Here is a 21,030-nt window from a genome sequence, read left to right as displayed (position 1 = left end):
CGTTTCTACAAAATTCCCTCTCTGCGCAACAAACCGTCAAAATTCTCTCAATGTAAAGTAAATGGGATTTTTGGGGCGGTTAATTGCCCCTGCGGGGCAATTAGTAAGTCCGATCAGTTAGAAAAGATATAGCACACCCCGTGAGATCAGTCTGAAGGTCTGGGCCGAGTTTGGAGTTAGTGGAGTTAAAGCTCTAGGAGGAGATAGAGTTTATAAATTTAGTCTCAGAATAATAATAATAACTAGAGAGGTACATTTCCTGAAGAAAATGTGAGTGGTGCTTGCCGTGGCGAAACTCTGGCCCTCCATATCTCTACGACAATGGGATCTTGATAGCAACATGCTAATATAGCTAGCATCAAGCTAGCACCATGCTAATCAGCTAAACATCGTGCTAATTACACTAGCATGATGCTAGGAACACTCTATACATTTTATTAGCGAAAAGTTAGCATAATGCTAGCGACATGCTAATAGCGTTAGCATCATGCTAGCGATGTGCTGATGAAATTAGCATAAAGCTAGAAACATGCTAATTTTGTTAGCATCATGCTAGCAAAATGCTAATCGCGTTAGCATCATGCTAACAGCATGCTAATGAGGGTGCTAGGGGGCGTGGCTTATGAGCATGATGATAAATGCAAAAGAGTGTCTCTACGACAGTCAGATCCACAGTTAAATCAATGTTAAGTCTGTAGGTGGTTAATTGCCCCCTGCGGGGGCAATTAACCACCCACCCCTTACAGAAGTCACAGCACCCCGTTCCCGAAAGTGGGCCGCACGTTTCGACACCTCACTCATGGGACTTGGTCAAAGTTGGTCTCAATGTTAAGTCTGTGGGTGGTTAATTGCCCCCTGCGGGGGCAATTAACCACCCACCCCTTCAAACAGTCAGAGCACCCTACTCCCGAATAAGCCGCACGGTTTGACACCTCATTCATGGGTCTACGACGAACGGTGCGGGACTCAGTCAAATTTGTTGTCAGTGTTAAGTCTGTGGGTGGTTAATTGCCCCCTGCGGGGGCAATTAACCACCCACCCCTTTAAACAGTCAAAGCACCCTACTCCCGAATAAGCCGCACGGGTTGACATCTCATTCATGGGTCTACGATGAATGGTGCGGCACTATTAATTTTTTAAAATTCCCATTATAAGTCAATGGGCAAAGTTGCCAAAATCCCCATTCAAATTCTATGGGGCAACTTTGGGGACCCCTCTTGCCCCGGGGGTCGAACGTATCCCCTTGTGCGGGGTATCTTCTGACACAGGTTGCAAACCTCTTCAAATCTGGAAAAGTTTACGTTTCTACAAGATTCCCTGTCTGCGCTACAATCCGTCAAATTTGGCCGTAATGTTAATTCTATGGGATTTTTTGGCCGGTTAATTGCCCCCTGCGGGGGCAATTAACCGCCCACCCCTTATAAAAGTCATAGCACCCCATTCCCGTATAAGCCGCACGATTTGACACCTCTCTCATGGGTCTACGACAAACGGTGCGGGACTAGTTACGCGCCAAACTTTGTACGGAAGAATAATAATAATAACTAGAGAGGTACATTTCCTGAAGAAAATGTGAGTGGTGCTTGCCGTGGCGAAACTCTGACCCTCCATATCTCTACGACAATGGGATCTTGATAGCAACATGCTAATACAGCTAGCATCAAGCTAGCACCATGCTAATCAGCTAAACATCATGCTAATTACACTAGCATGATGCTAGGACCATTCTATACATGTGATTAGCGAAAAGTTAGCATAATGCTAGCGACATGCTAATAGCGTTAGCATCATGCTAGCGATGTGCTGATGAAATTAGCATAAAGCTAGAAACATGCTAATTTTGTTAGCATCATGCTAGCAAAATGCTAATCGCGTTAGCATCATGCTAACAGCATGCTAATGAGGGTGCTAGGGGGCGTGGCTTATGAGCATGATAATATATGCAAAAGTGTGTCTCTACGACAGTCGGTTCCACAGTTAAATCAATGTTAAGTGTGTGTGTGGTTAATTGCCCCCTGCGGGGGCAATTAACCACCCACCCCTTAGAAAAGTCACAGCACCCCGTTCCCGAAGATGGGCCGCACGGTTTGACACCTCACTCATGGGACTCAGTCAAAGTTGGTCTCAATGTTAAGTCTGTGGGTGGTTAATTGCCCCCTGCGGGGGCAATTAACCACCCACCCCTTCGAAGAGTCAAAGCAGCCTACTCCCGAATAAGCCGCACGGTTTGACACCTCATTCATGGGTCTACGACGAACGGTGCAAGACTCAGTCAAAGTTGTTCTCAGTGTTAAGTCTGTGGGCGGTTAATTGCCCCCTGCGGGGGCAATTAACCACCCACCCCTCAGAAAAGTCACAGCACCCTGTTCCCGAAAATGGGCCGCACAGTTTGACACCTCACTCATGGTACTCGGTCAAAGTTGGTCTCAATGTTAAGTCTGTGGGTAGTTAATTGCCCCCTGCGGGGGCAATTAACCACCCACCCCTTCAAACAGTCAGAGCACCCTACTCCCGAATAAGCCGCACGGTTTGACACCTCATTCATGGGTCTACGACGAACGGTGCGGGACTCAGTCAAATTTGTTGTCAGGGTTAAGTCTGTGGGTGGTTAATTGCCCCCTGCGGGGGCAATTAACCACCCACCCCTTTAAACAATCAAAGCACCCTACTCCCGAATAAGCCGCACGGGTTGACACCTCATTCATGGGTCTACGACGAACGGTGCGGCACTAGTAATTTTTTAAAATTCCCATTATAAGTCAATGGGCAAAGTTGCCAAAATCCCCATTCAAATTCTATGGGGCAACTTTGGGGACCCCTCTTGCCCCGGGGGTCGAACTTATCCCCCTGTGCCGGGTATCTTCTGACACAGGCTGCAAACCTCTTCAAATGTGGTAAATTTGACGTCTCTACAAAATTCACTCTCTGCGCTACAATCCGTCAAAGTTGGCCTCAATGTTAAGTCTATGGGACTTTTCGGGACGGTTAATTGCCCCCTGCGGGGGCAATTAACCACCCACCCCTTAGAAAAGTCATAGCACCCCATTCCCGTATAGGCCGCACGATTTGACACCTCATTCATGGGTCTACGACAAACGGTGCGGGACTAGTTACGCGCCGAACTTTCATACGGAAGAAGAAGAATAAGATAAAGAATAATAAGTTTGCAAGAGAATAGTAGTGATGCTTTGCAAGCACCACTAATAATAATAACTAGAGAGGTACATTTCCTGAAGAAAATGTGAGTGGTGCTTGCCGTGGCGAAACTCTGGCCCCAGTATTACTGAAGTGTTTCCTTCAGTTCTCTGTGAAAAACAACATTTAAATGCTGGTATAGCAGTGATATGACAATATTGCTTCTATTCATATTTCCTGATTTCTCTTTTGTTAATGGCTTATCATTCTTTTGTTTTTATTTCACCAATATTAACCTTTATATAACTTGCCTAACCACATTCCTTTGACCCAAATATACTTTTTCTATCCACACCTATTAACTTTACCTGAAATAACTTGACAAAATATACAAAGGGGTCTATGCAACAGTTGGACAATTTATTGGAAATTATTTAAATCAGATCAATTAAGGTCATCTTACAGGAAATAACAAAACCAGCATAACATTGTGAACTAATATTAATTATTTCACATATAAAATATAAACATACTTTGAAATTCAAACAAATAATTTCATGAACTAAAACAATTTATAATTCAATTCAAATGCAATTCTAATTCATTTACATAGTGCTTTTCACAAAGCAGCATTACATTAAATAAAAACAAATAATATACAGAAAAAAAAATTGCACAATAATATAAGCATAACAGTGAACACATTATTAATGTAATACACAGAAAAACTCTAAGTAAAGCTAAAAGCTAATGACAGCAGTATTCAATTCAATTTTATTTGCATAGTGATTTTAACAACTGTCATTGTCGCAAAGCAGCTTTACACAATCAAAAGAATTATTGAAGTTTGTATGGAATGTGAATGTGTATTAATCAAAATGGTCAGATTGTCCCTGGTGAGCAAGCCAAGGGCGACAGTGGCAAGGAAAACTCCCTGAGATGGTAATAGGAAGAAACCTTGAGAGGAACCAGACTCAACAGGTAACCCATCCTCATCTGGGTGAAACAGGTAGCAGGAATTAATCTTCATTTATACAGTGTGTCGCTGGGGAGACAATTCCAAAGTTTTATATTAAGACAAGTATTGATATTAAACATATCTAAATAGTCTATAAACATTAAAACAAGCAGACAGGGCTCACATGCAGCAGGCAGGGCTCACTCGAAGCAGGCAGGGTCACACGAAGCAGGCAGGGTCACACGAAGCAGGCAGGGTCACACGAAGCATCCTCCTTCGACCAGCTGCTGGATCTGGCATGACAGTAGTGAGGATATCCTGAGGTGGAGATAAACAAGATGTCTTAAATGTTTTGTGATGTAAATTGGTGTGATTTTTCAAAACTAAACTAATGAAACACAATGGTCTGGAAAGAGATATGTATGATCAACCATTTTTGAAAATCACTGTGAAACAGAATTTTCATTATAAATGTTTTACTGTCACGTTTTTATTTTACCTCATTGGTATCTCAGTACTCTTGATCCCTCACTGTCACTGCCATCTGCTCCTCTTGTTGTCAACAGGCCTTCTCAGGCGTTCTCACTTCAACTGTAGCTGAAACATTAAAATCAACAATTAGATTAAATTTTTTTTGAAAATGTGGTGACGTAGTACATTGATTGAAATGAAATGAAGTGGTTAAACTTAGCTTAAGATTGTATCTTGAGGAATCTTGTCCTGTTCTTGCTATTGTATCCGAATTCCTCCTGTAACTTTAATAGGCAAACATTAATGACAGAAGATGGAATGCGTTTACTACAGTCAGTAAAAACTCCAGGACACAAATTTAAGGGTAAAGTTCTACTTACAACATTTCAAAACCTAGATTGAAGGTAAACATTTAAAAAATATCACACTAAATATACTACAACAGTGTCTTAATTCTTCTCCCTTCACGTTGCTATCTTCATGTTAGTGTGTTTCTCACTAACTGTTCCTGCTGCTCTCACTTCCTGCTTCCTCACTGAAGATGCCACACTATTCTTGTGCATCCTTTGTGGACCTGCTGCTCTCGCTCTCCCAAGTCTTCTCTGACATTAATGACAGAAGATGGAATGCATTTACTAAGTCAGTAAAGATTGCAGAACACAAATTTAAAGTTAAACTTTTTCTTCTAACATTTCAAAACCTGTATTGAAATATTAAGAACAAATCTTAGTAAATATACTACAACAGTGTCTTAATGCCTCTGCCTTTACCTTGCTGTCTTCATGTTAGTGTGGAACTCACTAACTGTTCCTGCTGCTCTTACTTCCTGCTGTCTTGCTGAAGATGCTGCACTATTCTTGTGCATCCATTTCTACTTATACCATTTTAACAGTAAAGATTGCACAACACAAATTTAAGGGTAAACTTTTACTTCTAACATTTCAAAACCTGTATTGAAATATTAAAAACAAATCTTGGTAAATATACTACAACAGTGTCTTAATGCCTCTGGCTTTACCTTGCTGTCTTCATGTTAGTGTGTGTCTCACTAACTGTTCCTGCTGCTCTCACTTCCTGCTGTCTCGCTGAAGATGCCGCCCTATCCTTGCGAATCCTTTGTGGACCTGCTGCTCTCGCTCCCTCAAGTCTTCGCTGAACCTGCCACTGATTCTCACTGCTGCTGCTTTGCTCAACATCTTTAAACTTTTTTACAAATTGGCTTACTTTCATTAAACCTTAGTGTCCCTGGTTCTATATAGCAAAAACAGAACCCCCAACCACAAAAACTATTATCATCAACCTCAGAAACTCATTTGCGCAAAATGCAGTATACAGGATTGTGATAACTGTGGTAAGTCTGTAATACACCTGACTGGATGCAGATGTCAAGTTGAGAGACGTAAATCTGATCCAACAATGTGTCCTTTTCAGTCGTCGCTGTTGTGATCAGTTGTGTGTAGCCCTTGGATTGAAACATGTCGTTTATAGGCTTTTTTCCAGGAGAAAGGAGGTCTTCATTAAAGTCTCCGCAGATGATGACAGGATTCTTCTTCATCATTTCCACATAATCGAGAAGGCTTCTTAAGTTTGGCAAGAATTTCTCCAGACTGTAGTGTGGTGGCCTGTACACAGCAGCAATTGTTGCATTCATCGGAGTGTCCACGTTGATGACGACAAACTCCAGGTCCGTGACATTTTGAATGTACTGGCGGGGCTGCGCTTGGATGTCTTCTTTGCAAAATATTGCAACCCCACCACCATCTTTCTTTGCAATTTCTGCATGTGTTGAGTAGGAGACGTGTCGATTTCGTGCAAACATCTTGTATCCTTCTAATTGGAGATGTGAAGAAATACATGAGCCGGACAGGTGGGTTTCCGTCAAACAAAGAATATCCGAAAGTTGCAGCTCATGATGGCATCTAACGTCCTCGATGTGGGATGCTAGTCCTTCGGTGTTGTGATGAACGATTGTAAAAGTATGGTTGTGGCTTGCCTCCTTTACTTGGTGCAGAAGTGGCATGACTCCTTCAAGGTTTGCTCTTTTCATGTTTTGCAAAGAGATGGTTATTTCGGGATTAGCATATATCTTCTTTTCATCAAAGTCCGTAATATGTAATCCACTCAATGAAGTCGTTCTGCTGAGGGCAACATAGGCCATTCCCGGCTCAAAAATCTTCTTCAGCGACACTACAGCAGATTGCATGGTCATTCCTTGAACCTTGTGAGCTGTGCAGGCATAGGCTAGCTTGATGGGGAACTGTCGACGAACTACTCCTTTCCTCAGATTTTCTTCAGATCTCTCAATGTAAACCAAGACATCATCTTCACCTTGTCCCTTTTTGCGATGTTTTTGACCTGCATTTGGATTGTCTAGCTGAAGTCCAAGCCTTTGCACCGTGGCAATTTCATCTTTTGTTGTGGTGACTATGGTTGCAACTTTACCAAAAGATCCATTAACAATGCCATCTTCCACATCCAGATTTCTAGTCACCATTACGCGAACTCCCACTGCAAGTTGAATGGTGTCGAGCAAGTCTTCCCTTTTTCCGATGACAGGTTTGTGAAGTTTCTTCGTCAGTCCTATTTTTGGGTCCTTCCTGTAGTCTTCGGCATCAACCGTAATGATGTCAGTGTGAAGTGCCTGTACAGTCTTGAGATTGTGTTTGTGAACCTCTTTGTTGGTGGCAAATACGTGTAGAGCATCATGCGGGCAGTCTTCTGGGTTCTTCGCGGCCTGGATTAACAAAGCTCTGTCCTCTTCCTCGAGAGCTTGAGTCTTCTGCTTCACTCGAAGTCTGTTCAAAAGTTCCGCAAAAGCAAGGTCTTCTTTTTGACGCATTACCTCGGTGAGCGTAACCATTTGAAAGTTATCCTTCCAGAAGTCCAGCACATCCTCTTCGTACACGCAGAGTGGTTTGGCTTTCCCAAGCGGTGGCAGTTGAAAAAAGTCTCCTACGGCCAGACAAGAGATTCCTCCAAATGGTTTCTTGCTGCCTTTGATCTGTTGAAGTCTCCAGTTAACGTAAGCAAACAGGTCCTTGGAAATCATGGATACTTCATCAATAATAAGAATCTCCACGTTGCATAATCCTGCTCTTACTTCATCAAGGGTGTTCCCAAGTCCTTGATAAGGTGGCTTCAAACTCCTTGGCAGTTTTAAAAGGGAATGCAGTGTCTTTCCAGAAATGTTGAATGCTGCTGTTCCAGTAAATGCAGTCAACAGCACTGTAGGTACAGAGAGATCACCTTCATTCCGTAGTCGAGGCAGTTGTCGCAGAATCTTGGTGGCTTCTGTGTATATGCACCTGATGACGTGCGATTTCCCACAACCAGCACCACCTGACACAAAGTAGAAGAACTGTTCGGGATTATGACCCCACACACGCTTCAGGCACCACTGGCGGACAGTGTAGAACATGGCTGCCTGTGTCTCATTCAGGCTCCTGAACAACTTCCTCACAAATTCAGCAGTCATCTGTGGTGCCTCTATTCGTGGTACAACGCCATCGTCACGAAGAACCTGATATTCCGGTACATCATCTTGTTCCTTCTCTTCTTCTGGATTGATGTCTTCTTGCTCTGCAATACAATCCAAACGATCCATTTCAATTTCAGGGGCAAAAGCTGTCCAAGCATTCTCACATGGTCCTTGCTGTTGCAACTGTTCGAAAGCGTCATCCACTTCTTTGCTGTGTTTCTCGTATTTCTGCTGGTTTGCTTTTACTATTGACTGTACCGGGAAATTTAGACCGTATCCTGCAAGTCCCACAAATGCAGTTTTGTAAAAATCCTCGTATGTCGGATAACGCTGAGGTTTTAGCTGTTCGTTGAAGCGGTGTGGCACATAAAGTTTCACCAAACTTCCGTAAAACTTCTCCGGATTCTTCTTCTCTGAAAACCGAGCATATCTGATAATTGCTGGCTTACCAACAGTTCTCTTCTGAATATAGCCTATGTTGTTGAGCAGTCGCTTAGCTTTCTTTCCTTTCGCTTGCTGACCATACACGACACGGTAGTTCGACGCAAACTCTGCCAGACACATGTTTTCAAACTCCTCTGTTTTAGGCCTTGCTCTGTATTTATCAATTAGTCCCGACATCCAAACGTCCTCTGAATCCGGATCTTTTCTTTGCAAGGCACTGATGGGCAGACTCATCTTCAGGGCATCATCATCCGTTGGTATAAACACCACACTTCTTGAACACTTCTTCAGTGGTAAGCTGCACGTTCGTGCCACAGATTCCTGAGCACTTACTTGCCTGTGTTTGGAGTAGGCCTGCATTATATGCTTCATTTCGTCCTTTTTATTTACATCTTGTTCACGGACACTCTGGATCACGGTCTTCAGGAATTCGTTCATTTCATGCTCTGGCTTGGAAATGTAGGACAACATATACATAATGCAGCTGTACGAGTCAAGAATGTACTGAATGTCCATGTTGGCGTTCCATGCCCTCAGCAAATCCGGATTGTATCCATTCACCCAAGCTTCCTTTGGATCACGCTTCAGCAAAATCACACTGGAAGTGGACAGGTCCTTAGTGTACTTTATGTAATCTTCCATGGACAAATTACAATCGCTCAGCAAATCTGACAAACTATTAAATGATGCTTGGGGATCATTCAGCATATCCCATAATGGCTTAAGTTTTAGCCTGGCGTTGTCCATTGCTCTTCGAGCAGCTTCCTGTCTTGACTTCGTTCTGTCTAGCTGGTTTCTTTCCTCTTCGTTTTCCTGGTCGTTTTCTTCTTCTTCCTCAGAAGGCTGCAGTTGTGGTCGGGTTATCACAGTCTTCGGCATGGGCAGTTTTGGGAATCCAAATCTACACAAAACATTTCCTTTTTTGCATGATTTAGAGTGGTTCCTGCTGTGTAATTGAACTTCAGTGACGATTCCATGAAGCTTGGGATCGTCGCTAGGGTCCGGCAACTGACAAGTTATGTAGCGGTCCACAAATTCACACACATCCTTGTCAAAATCGCTCTCGAATTGAGGTGCATTCTTTACCCAAACCACTAGATGAATATGTGGACTTCCTCTGGCTTGAAACTCGACTCGATAAAAGTAGTCCTCGACTTCACCAATGGGTTGAGCAGGTGACAAAAGCAGGCGGGCCATTAATGCATCAACTCGTTTTTCGAACATCCGCATGACAGTGACAGGGTTACTTCGTAGGATTTCACATTTTTCCATCCAGTCAAGCTCTGAAAAGACAACCTGTTCACCTTGCTGAGCCTTGATTGCCACTATTACTTCAGGCCATCGCATTTCAGCTGCGCTAAATGTGCAAAAAAAAGTCGGAGTTCCTAACTGCCTAATCATGGCCTGTAGGTCTCTCAGTGTTTTCTCCCAATAAGATGGAGTGCCTCTCAAGGGTTGCATGAACCTTGTTGCATCACGGCTGTGGACCAGTCTTTCAACCTCGAGATCATCTTGAAGCAGCTTGTTGGAGATTCTTCGTCCGTCTTTTGTAACGGGTTTGCCCTTTCGCAACTGGATAGACATACTGTTTCTGGCCAAGTGCGTTTCAGTCACAAACTGAGCGAAGAAAAGGTAACTTTGATCCTTTGCAAACCGAGTATCCACACAGAACAGTCTCACATTGAAATACCTGCTTGGAGATAATGCAACTTCTCGAGCATCGTCAATCGTATTCTCTCCAGTAGGGAACTGTACAGGGAATGCCATGGCTTCCAGTTTGGGTATTTTGAAAAATCCCACAGGCTTTTTTCCTTGAGCAGGTGCGATGCTGAAGATTCCCTCGCCGTAGGATAAGATCTCCTGTCCGATGTCAAGCGGCTGCATGCACGTGTCAAGAGTGAGGCCAGGCCTAAGCTCGTCTTTTTCTTCTGTGCTGACATTCTGATCATCCTCTTCAGAAACGCCAACATCTTGTTTCTCCTCTACCTCATCATCAGGGGGAAATTCAAAGGTGGCAGTGTCACTTATGATGATGTCCGTGTATTCCGAATGCACTGCTTTCAGTACCGTTAAAGCTGCTAGCACATTGTGCATATTCACAGTGTGGAAGTGCTGGTATCCTTTAAAATTTACGCGTCTCTTTAGCTTCACCTGTAGTAGCTGGGACTCACTACTAGGTCTTGGCAGAGAGTTGACGGTCTTCTCAACTTCAGAGGGCACACAAACAACAGCTCCATGCACTGCTCTCTGCTGTCCTTTTGGTAATGCAATCATTTTTGCAAATGGTATAACTTTGGCAATAAGCTGACGTTCAAGCACATTCAATTCAGCTAATTCCGCGGGGATGGGTGGCAGCTGAAGTTTGTTAGCTGCCGCAATTGAAGGCATGTGTCCTCTCTTAAGATGGCTGTCGCAGGTGTGGCAGATCCATTCCTGTCTTCTCTCTTCCGGAACGACACAAGAAACTGAGCAGGCGTGGTCACAAAGGTGAACGTATTTCCGGCTTAAGCAACATGCTGCAATTTGAACATCTTTGGTGTAATTTATTCTCTTACATACTCTGACTTGATCTGGAAACAAGGCTCTGTGACAGACTGTACAGATGTAAGTTGGTCCATGCTGAATCTGACAACGAAACGCAGATATGGCTGTTTGCATTAAAATCCTGGACAAAGGCTGTCTCGTAGCATCATGGCTGGAACGAACGTATGGTTTATATTTTCTTTTGATCCTTAACGCACATTGCAGCTTATAAAGAATCTGAAATCCAGCATTGGTGAGACTCTTGTGTTTCTTTTGAAGAGTGCAAAGTAGAATGTGACGTGATCGAAACTTTGGATCATTTGCATATCGTCTTGCCATGTATTGTTTCATTTTTTTCTGGAACAGAGCTTCTGTGTGGTACCGCCTAACCACATAGTCCTTCATTTTGCTCTGGAAAAGAGCATCTATGTGGTACCTCCTGACCATGTAGTCCTTCATTTTCTTCTGAAACAGAGCATCTGTGTGGTACCTCCTGACCATGTAGTCCTTCATTTTCTTCTGAAACAGAGCATCTGTGTGGTACCTCCTGACCATGTAGTCCTTCATTTTCTTCTGAAACAGAGCATCTGTGTGGTACCTCCTGACCATGTAGTCCTTCATTTTCTTTTGAAACAGAGCATCTGTGTGGTACCTCCTGAACATGGTTTCTTTCATCTTTGTCTTGAAGAGAGAATCAGTGTTGTACCTCTTGATCATGTGTTCTCTCTTTTTGTTTCTGAACAAACAATCTTGATTATATTTTTCCTTGCTGACCTCTTTTTTCTTCATTCGAAATACCAAAGTAGATGCATACTTTTCTTTCTCATATTTCCTTCTCTTCTTTTTTCGTTCTTCCAAGTGTGGAGTTGTTTCCTCAGGCCCGGCACATTCCTTCTGATTTGCAATTCTCCGCATTTCTTTTCTTCTTTTCAGCTTATTTTTTTTCATGATGTCTATGACATTTTGGCTTCTGGCTCCAGCATTTGTTTGTGGTCCTTTTAGTGTTGAAGCGACTTTTGGCAGTGACACACAAGTTGATGATGTGGACACTTCAGCAAACTGTTGCTCCATTTTAAATGACACAGGCATAAATTCATAGCCTGCTTGGTCAGAATGATCCCGAAAAAGCTCCAGAATTGCATTGGTAAAGTCATTCAGTTCAGTGAAAGTTAGCATAACTGCAGTTCCATCATTAGTAGGATGTGGCAAACCTTCAGCAGTTGTAGAATGTGAATCAAAATATCCATATCGTCCAGATCTGTCTTTGAACACAGCGATAAACGATGGAGAAAGAAGAAGAAGTGCATGGCTGACATCGGTTGAAAGACACTGAAGTCTTTCACTGAGAGGAATCCACCAATCTTCCATGTCCGGAGTTCCTCTGGCTCTCAAGTATCCACTCATGACCTCTGACTTCTGCACACTGTAATTGTGGTTACAAGTTGTAATGCTCAGAGGTACTTCATCCATGCTGAGATGATTGTGTCTGAATCTTCCCTCAGCGATGAGCTGCATTTTAGTGCTGACATACAAAGCATCACCCTCCTCTAACACTCTGTCTAGATCAAGCTGTTTGAAGCATGTCCCTTCACTGTGGTATGCAAGAAATGTCAAAGCTATACACGAGCATTGATAATTTCTTGAAAAAACATCATACCTCGCATCACTCTGGCAATGAGATGCATGCAGTGAAAGCATCCTGGGTGTGTTGTCACCGTCTCCTGCCTGTTCTCCATCAGAAGACCGGGTCACACCTTTAATGACGGTAGGCTGTCCAGTCAGGTCTGCCTTCAGCCAACGAAGTTTTTGAGCCTGGGATCTCTTTTCTTTCCGAGGCATCCTTTAATACATAAAAACGGAAAATAATTACGATAATTCATGACAACTCATTAATTAGAGATGATTAAATTGGACAAACTTTATTAACATGTTAACATATTAACATAACATTTACATATCACATTTCATATCACATGTATGTCAATAAACACAATGTAGTGCTTAATTCTGAAACTTTGAATCATAATAAAATCATTGCAATTTTGTAACTAATAGCATATGGTCACTGTCCGGTTCTGTGTATTTTTAGATTATGCCATGCATAATCGTGTAACAAACAATTGTCTGTTTTCCTTCACTATGTGTTTCTACATGTCATTTAAAGCAGGTTTCTAGTTTAAAAGTTATTGTAAATTGTATTATAAAAATGTTGAAAAGACCAAAAAAGTTAAGTCCCCCAGCTAAAAGAATTATAGCAAATGAAGTCTTTCACTGAGAGGAATCCACCAATCTTCCATGTCTGGAGTTCCTCTGGCTCTCAAGTAGCCACTCATGACCTCTGACTTCTGCACACTGTAATTGTGGTTACAAGTTGTAATGCTCAGAGGTACTTCATCCATGCTGAGATGATTGTGTCTGAATCTTCCCTCAGCGATGAGCTGCATTTTAGTGCTGACATACAAAGCATCACCCTCCTCTAACACTCTGTCAAGATCAAGCTGTTTGAAGCATGTCCCTTCACTGTGGTATGCAAGAAATGTCAAAGCTATACACGAGCATTGATAATTTCTTGAAAAAACATCATACCTCGCATCACTCTGGCAATGAGATGCATGCAGTGAAAGCATCCTGGGTGTGTTGTCACCGTCTCCTGCCTGTTCTCCATCAGAAGACCGGGTCACACCTTTAATGACGGTAGGCTGTCCAGTCAGGTCTGCCTTCAGCCAACGAAGTTTTTGAGCCTGGGATCTCTTTCCTTTCCGAGGCATCCTTTAATACATAAAAACGGAAAATAATTACGATAATTCATGACAACTCATTAATTAGAGACGATTAAATTGGACAAACTTTATTAACATGTTAACATATTAACATAACATTTACATATCACATTTCATATCACATGTATGTCAATAAACACAATGTAGTGCTTAATTCTGAAACTTTAAATCATAATAAAATCATTGCAATTTTGTAACTAATAGCATATGGTCACTGTCCGGTTCTGTGTATTTTTAGATTATGCCATGCATAATCGTGTAACAAACAATTGTCTGTTTTCCTTTACTATGTGTTTCTACATGTCATTTAAAGCAGGTTTCTAATTTAAAAGTTATTGTAAATTGTATTATAAAAATGTTGAAAAGACCAAAAAAGTTAAGTCCCCCAGCTAAAAGAATTATAGCAAATAAAACACAAAATATGAACCAAGATTTTAAGAGAAGGAGCTTTGTTTTTTTAGACAAAAACACCACCACAGACCTGATCATAATTAAGGATTGACAATACAATTTCTTTTTTTGCATGATCCTATACTTTTGGAGGTGGGCAGGGGTCCAGCATAGTGCACTATTTAATGTACTAAAAACAAATAATACAACAAACCTCGAGTTGGTCACGAGATGAAGCTCAAAATTTGAAACTTGAAGCTCAATGAAGAAATCAATCTGAAGAAAGCCAGAAAGCAAGTGAATGATTAAAGACATTTAACAGAAACCTAATTTTATACTTATACAACACACTCTAGATAACCAGCCTCAACCTAATCTCTCCTAAAATAAGGAGACTCCCTGCAATAACACTCTTATTCACACAATACAGGTCTAATATATAGCCTCGTACAAAAAGACATTTCATTTCTCAATTTTAGTTTTTACACAAAGCAGTTAAAATTATAAACCAATGCTACTCACCCCAGGAAAATCCTGGAAAGTGTAGGGCGTCTCTGGGGCTGTGCAACAATGTTGGTCAGCCAATCAGAAGCGCAAATCTCCTGTCTGTGTAAGAGTCATTTTGCCTGTCAGTTAACTATATTCTGAAAAAACTACAAACATAATTTTTGTCTTTAAATTATTTTTTGTGTAGCACTTTCCTCAATCACATAACTAACTAAAGGGGTAATCATGCAGCTCATTGTGCAGTTCTTTGTCTTCTACAATAAGGAGACTCTTATTATAATTATAATACAGGTCTTATATATATAGCCTTGTACAAAAACACATTTCATTTCTCAAGTTTAGTTTTTACACAACGCAGTTAAAATTATGAACCAATCCTACTTACCTCAGGAAAATTCTGGAAAGCGTAGGGGGTTGTGTAACAAGGTTTTCTGAGCCAATCAGAAGCGCAAATCTCCTGTCTGTGTAGGAGATATTTTGCCTGTCAGTTAACTATATTCTGAATAAACTACAAGCATAATTTTTACAAACTACAAACATTATTTTTGTATGAACAAAATATGAACATATCACCCAAGTCAGTGGTTAATAATATGAACAAAATATGAACAAATCACCCCAGTCAGTGGTTAAAAATATGAACAAATCACCCCAGTCAGCATTTAAAAATATGAGCAAAATATGAACAAATCACCCCAGTCAGCATTTAAAAATATGAGCAAAATATAAACAAATCACCCCAGTCAGTGGTTAATAATATGAACAAATCACCTCAGTCAGCGGTTAATTATATGAACAAAATATGAACATATCACCCCAGTCAGCGGTTAATAATATGAACAAAATATAAACAAATCACCCCAATCAGTGGTTAATAATAGGAACAAATCACCCCAGTCAGTGGTTAAAAATATGAACAAATCACCCCAGTCAGTGGTTAAAAATATGAGCAAAAAATTAACAAATCACCCCAGTCAGTGGTTAAAAATATGAACAAATCACCCCAGTCAGTGGTTAAAAATATGAACAAATCACCCCAGTCAGTGGTTAAAAATATGAGCAAAAAATTAACAAATCACCCCAGTCAGTGGTTAAAAATATGAACAAATCACCCCAGTCAGTGGTTAAAAATATGAGCAAAAAATTAACAAATCACCCCAGTCAGTGGTTAAAAATATGAACAAATCACCCCAGTCAGTGGTTAAAAATATGAACAAATCACCCCAGTCAGTGGTTAAAAATATGAGCAAAATATGAACAAGTCACCTTAGTCAGCATTTAAAAATATGGGCAAAATATAAACAAATTACCCCAGTCAGTGGTTAAAAATATGAACAAATTACCTCAGTCAGCGGTTAATAATATGAACAAAATCTGAACGAATCACCCCAGTCAGTGGTTAAAAATATGAACAAATCACCTCAGTCAGCGGTTAATTATATAAACAATATATGAACATATCACCCCAGTCAGCGGTTAATAATATGAACAAAATATAAACAAATCACCCCAATCAGTGGTTTATAATAGGAACAAATCACCCCAGTCAGTGGTTAAAAATATGAACAAATCACCCCAGTCAGTGGTAAAAAATATGAACAAATCACCCCAGTCAGTGGTTAAAAATATGAACAAATCACCCCAGTCAGTGGTTAAAAATATGAGCAAAATATGAACAAATCACCTCAGTCAGCATTTAAAAATATGAGCAAAATATGAACAAATCACCCCAGTCAGTGGTTAAAAATATGAACAAATCACCTCAGTCAGCGGTTAATTATATGAACAAAATCTGAACGAATCACCCCAGTCAGTGGTTAAAAATATGAACAAATCACCTCAGTCAGCGGTTAATTATATGAACAAAATATGAACAAATCACCCCAGTCAGTGGTTAAAAATATGAACAAATCACCCCAGTCAGTGGTTAAAAATATGAACAAATCACCCCAGTCAGTGGTTAAAAATATGAACAAATCACCTCAGTCAGCGGTTAATTATATGAACAAAATATGAACATATCACCCCAGTCAGCGTTTAATAATATGAACAAAATATAAACAAATCACCCCAATCAGTGGTTAATAATAGGAACAAATCACCCCAGTCAGTGGTTAAAAATATGAAAAAATCACCCCAGTCAGCGGTTAATAATATGAACAAAATATGAACAAATCACCCCAGTCAGTGGTTAAAAATATGAACAAATCACCCCAGTCTGTGGTTAAAAATATGAGCAAAATATGAACAAATCGCCTCAGTCAGCATTTAAAAATATGAACAAATCACATCAGTCAGCGGTTAATTCATTTTTTTTATTTCTTAGTTTATTTTCTTGTCTCATGCTATTTTTAATTTGTAAACGGTTAACCTATGAATTTATATTCTAATACAATATTTGATTGCGATTATGTTGAGGGGTGCAATCCATGGGAGGGGGGCATTTTAGGGCATAACAGTGTCTGTGTGTGTGGCACGGTCTCCAATGACGCGCGCGCACACAGACAGACACACACACACACAGAGACCGTGAGCAGAGCAAGAGAATGGATTTTTACCGTGTGTAATGAGACACGCTGTACAGGCGCGCTGTACACACAGGCATGCAGACACAAAATAAAATGTTTTACACACACGCCTGGTCACAGTGTTATAGTTAACAGTACACGCGTGCACGGCTGTTGATTATAGCAGTAAGAAACGAGCAGCAGCCTCCGCCATGTTTCTTTCCTCTACCTCCGCTTGTATTGTTTTTTTTTTTTTTTTTTTTGCTAAACCCTGTCGGCGCCGAACTATGCTAACATTAGTGCACGAGACCGCGTGCGTTTACTCCGCTCCGCGCTTAACTGAAGTTTTTTTTTTTTAATAATCAAATGTCTCCGCGTCGCGCGACACAACGAATCGATTATGAAATTCGTTGGCAACTATTTTAGTAATCGATTTTTATCGATTCGTTGTTGCAGCCCTATCTATAACAAGGAGAATCTTATTCCTGCAGTAACACCCATTTTCACACAATACAGGTCTAATATATAGCCTTGTACACAAACATTTAATTTCTGAAATTTAGTTTTTACACACAGCAGTTAAAAATATGAACAGATGCCGCTTACCTCAAGAAGATTCTGGCAATCAGGGGGCGTCTCAGGGGCGGTGTTACGATAATGCTCAGCCAATCAGAGGGGCAAGTGGCGGCCGTCTCCGGCCAGTGTCACAACGGTGCTCAGCCAATCAGAAGCACAAACTTCAGTTCAAAGATTAACCTACAGTCATGCAGCCTTCCTTTTTTTTTTTTTTTTTTTATACATATGTGAGAAGGGTAGTCTTCGTACACATTCACATTTCATACATCCTTTCATAATTTATTTTGATTGTGTAAAGTTGCTTTTCAACAATGACAACTGTTAAAAGCACCATACAAATAAAATTGAATTTAATTAAATTGAAAAGTCTACAGAGTTTTGCACAGTCAAGCAAAATGGTTTTTAGGGTACTCTGTTTTGTAGCTAGGGAGTAGCTTGGCACCTGTTATTGAAGAAATCAAAGGCTATCTGACCATTTTGATTCATACACATTTACTGGGGTTCACCCACATGCTGGGGTGTGGCTTGACAACTTCACAATGATCATGAGACACTGGTTGTTTGTCTGAATGAAATGAGTCCACCCTGCTAACATGATGCTGACATGCTTAGTTGTTGCTAGCATGATTATATGTAGCATCATCTTAGCAATATTTTCATGATTTTCATGCTAGCATCCCACTAATTATGTTAAGAGGAAAAAGCCAATATAGTTAGGTAAAGTAAAGTGCTAAGTTTTAAACTCTGAGTGAGAAAGAGAGAGACTGTTTATCAATAACTAGCTGTAAAGACTTGTTGTTATGGTAACTCTTGTCAGTGGCGGAGGGGTGCGGGGGCGCACACACACTCCTCTGTGATAGACACAGAAAACAGGAATTAGTCTCTCAAACTAACGCTTCCCAATGGAGAACCGTAGTTCCGATTGCAAAGATTCTTTCACTGTGAGTGGCAGGAACTTCCTGACTACGACATATTAAATCCTCATGCCCGTAGAGTGTATCATACCGACGTGGCGACAGTGTAAAGAGACCCACCGATTCACACTCTGTGAATATGGCAGTTGACAGTGGCATATTTCATGAAAAATCTAAATTTTCATTAAACTTAAACTGCTCTTGTGAAGCAACCGTGAAAGTTATCAAAACATGGACCCAATCCATAAAAGTCCAAAGTCCTGTGACCCGTTTAAAGTCTGAATCATGTTTCTACGACAAACTATGCCCGAACGGTAAGCTTTCAAAGTGACCCATGTTTTCACCCTTTTTCGGGCCATTTCCCATTGAAATGAATGGAGGAAAAATGGGGTGGTTATTTGGGAATTTCAGGAAAACCGTGCGACGGATCCCTACCAAAAGTCATAGCACACCATTCCCGAAAAAGGCGCACGGTTTGACACCTCACTCATGGCACTCGGGCAAAGTTAGTCTCAATGTTAAGTCTGTGGGGGGTTAATTGCCCCCTGCAAGGGCAATTGATCACCCACCCCTTAGAAAAGTCACAGCACCCCATCCCCGAATAAGGCGCACAGTCTGACACCTCACTCATGGGACTCGGTCAAAGTTAACTTCAATGTTAAGTCTGTGGGGGGTTAATTGCCCCCCGCAGGGGGCAATTAACCACCCACAACTTAGAAGAGTCACAGCACCCCGTCCCCGAATAAGGCGCACGGTTTGACACCTCACTCATGGGACTCGGTCGAAATTGGTCTCAATGTTAAGTCTGTGGGTGGTTAATTGCCCCCTGTGGGGGCAATTAACCACCCACCCCTTAGAAAAGTCACAGCACCCCGTTCCCGAAAGTGGGACGCACGGTTTGACACCTCACTCATGGGACTCAAAGTTGGTCTCAATTTTAAGTCTGTAGGTGGTTAATTGCCCCCTGCGGGGGCAATTAAGCACCCACCCTTTAGAAAAGTCTTAGCACCCCATTCCCGAATAAGCCACATGGTTTGACACCTCATTCATGGGTCTACGACGAACGGTGCAAGACTCAGTCAAAGTTGTTCTCAGTGTTAAGTCTGTGGGCGGTTAATTGCCCCCTGCGGGGGCAATTAACCACCCACCCCTCAGAAAAGTCACAGCACCCTGTTCCCGAAAATGGGCCGCACAGTCTAACACCTCACTCATGGTACTCGGTCCAGGTTGGTGTTAATGTTAATTCTGTAGGTGGAAATTGCCCCCTGCGGGGGCAATTAACCACCCACCCCTTCGAACAGTCAGAGCACCCTACTCCCGAATAGGCTGCACGGTTTGACACCTCATTCATGGGTCTACGACGAACGGTGCGGGACTCAGTCAAAGTTGTTGTCAGTGTTAAGTCTGTGAGTGGTTAATTGCCCCCTGCGGGGGCAATTAACCACCCACCCCTTCAAACAGTCAGAGCACCCTACTCCCGAATAAGCTGCACGGTTTGACACCTCATTCATGGGTCTACGACGAACGGTGCGGGACTCAGTCAAAGTTGTTGTCAGTGTTAAGTCTGTGAGTGGTTAATTGCCCCCTGCGGGGGCAATTAACCACCCACCCCTTCAAACAGTCAGAGCACCCTACTCCCGAATAAGCTTCACGGTTTGACACCTCATTCATGGGTCTACGACGAATGGTGCGGGACTCAGTCAAAGTTGTTGTCAGTGTTAAGTCTGTGAGTGGTTAATTGCCCCCTGCGGGGGCAATTAACCACCCACCCCTTCAAACAGTCAGAGCACCCTACTCCCGAATAAGCTTCACGGTTTGACACCTCATTCATGGGTCTACGACGAACGGTGCGGGACTCAGTCAAAGTTGTTGTCAGTGTTAAGTCTGTGAGTGGTTAATTGCCCCCTGCGGGGGCAATTAACCACCCACCCCTTCAAACAGTCAGAGCACCCTACTCCCGAATAAGCTTCACGGTTTGACACCTCATTCATGGGTCTACGACGAACGGTGCGGGACTCAGTCAAAGTTGTTGTCAGTGTTAAGTCTGTGAGTGGTTAATTGCCCCCTGCGGGGGCAATTAACCACCCACCCCTTCAAACAGTCAGAGCACCCTACTCCCGAATAAGCTGCACGGTTTGACACCTCATTCATGGGTCTACGACGAACGGTGCGGCACTAGTAATTTTTTTAAATTCCCATTATAAGTCAATGGGCAAAGTCACCAAATTCCCCATTCAAATTCTATGGGGCAACTTTGGGGACCTCTCTTGCCCCGGGGGTCGAACTTATCCCCCTGTGCCGGGTATCTTCTGACACAGGCTGCAAACCTCTTCAAATGTGGTAAATC

The 21,030-nt window shown here is 41.9% G+C and overlaps 2 long non-coding RNA genes across 2 annotated transcripts; both read right to left on the bottom strand.

The window, feature by feature from the left end:
* Positions 1 to 4,626: 4,626 nt before the first annotated feature.
* Positions 4,627 to 5,423, bottom strand: LOC128511062 (uncharacterized). The gene is made up of 3 exons (XR_008356153.1): positions 5,335 to 5,423; positions 5,068 to 5,166; positions 4,627 to 4,848 (listed from the first exon to the last, which is right to left on the bottom strand). It is a non-coding gene; the product is annotated as an uncharacterized LOC128511062 (long non-coding RNA).
* A 7,924-nt stretch (positions 5,424 to 13,347) lies between these two features.
* LOC128511061 (uncharacterized) lies at positions 13,348 to 14,787 on the bottom strand. The gene is made up of 3 exons (XR_008356152.1): positions 14,702 to 14,787; positions 14,394 to 14,455; positions 13,348 to 13,778 (listed from the first exon to the last, which is right to left on the bottom strand). It is a non-coding gene; the product is annotated as an uncharacterized LOC128511061 (long non-coding RNA).
* Between the last annotated feature and the right edge of the window lie 6,243 nt (positions 14,788 to 21,030).

The sequence above is a fragment of the Clarias gariepinus genome, chromosome 23 (assembly GCF_024256425.1).
Source record: "Clarias gariepinus isolate MV-2021 ecotype Netherlands chromosome 23, CGAR_prim_01v2, whole genome shotgun sequence".
In the NCBI taxonomy this organism is placed as follows: Eukaryota; Metazoa; Chordata; class Actinopteri; order Siluriformes; family Clariidae; genus Clarias; species Clarias gariepinus.
The sequence above is the reverse complement of the archived record's forward strand: the minus strand, read 5'-3'. Positions and strand labels throughout refer to the sequence as shown.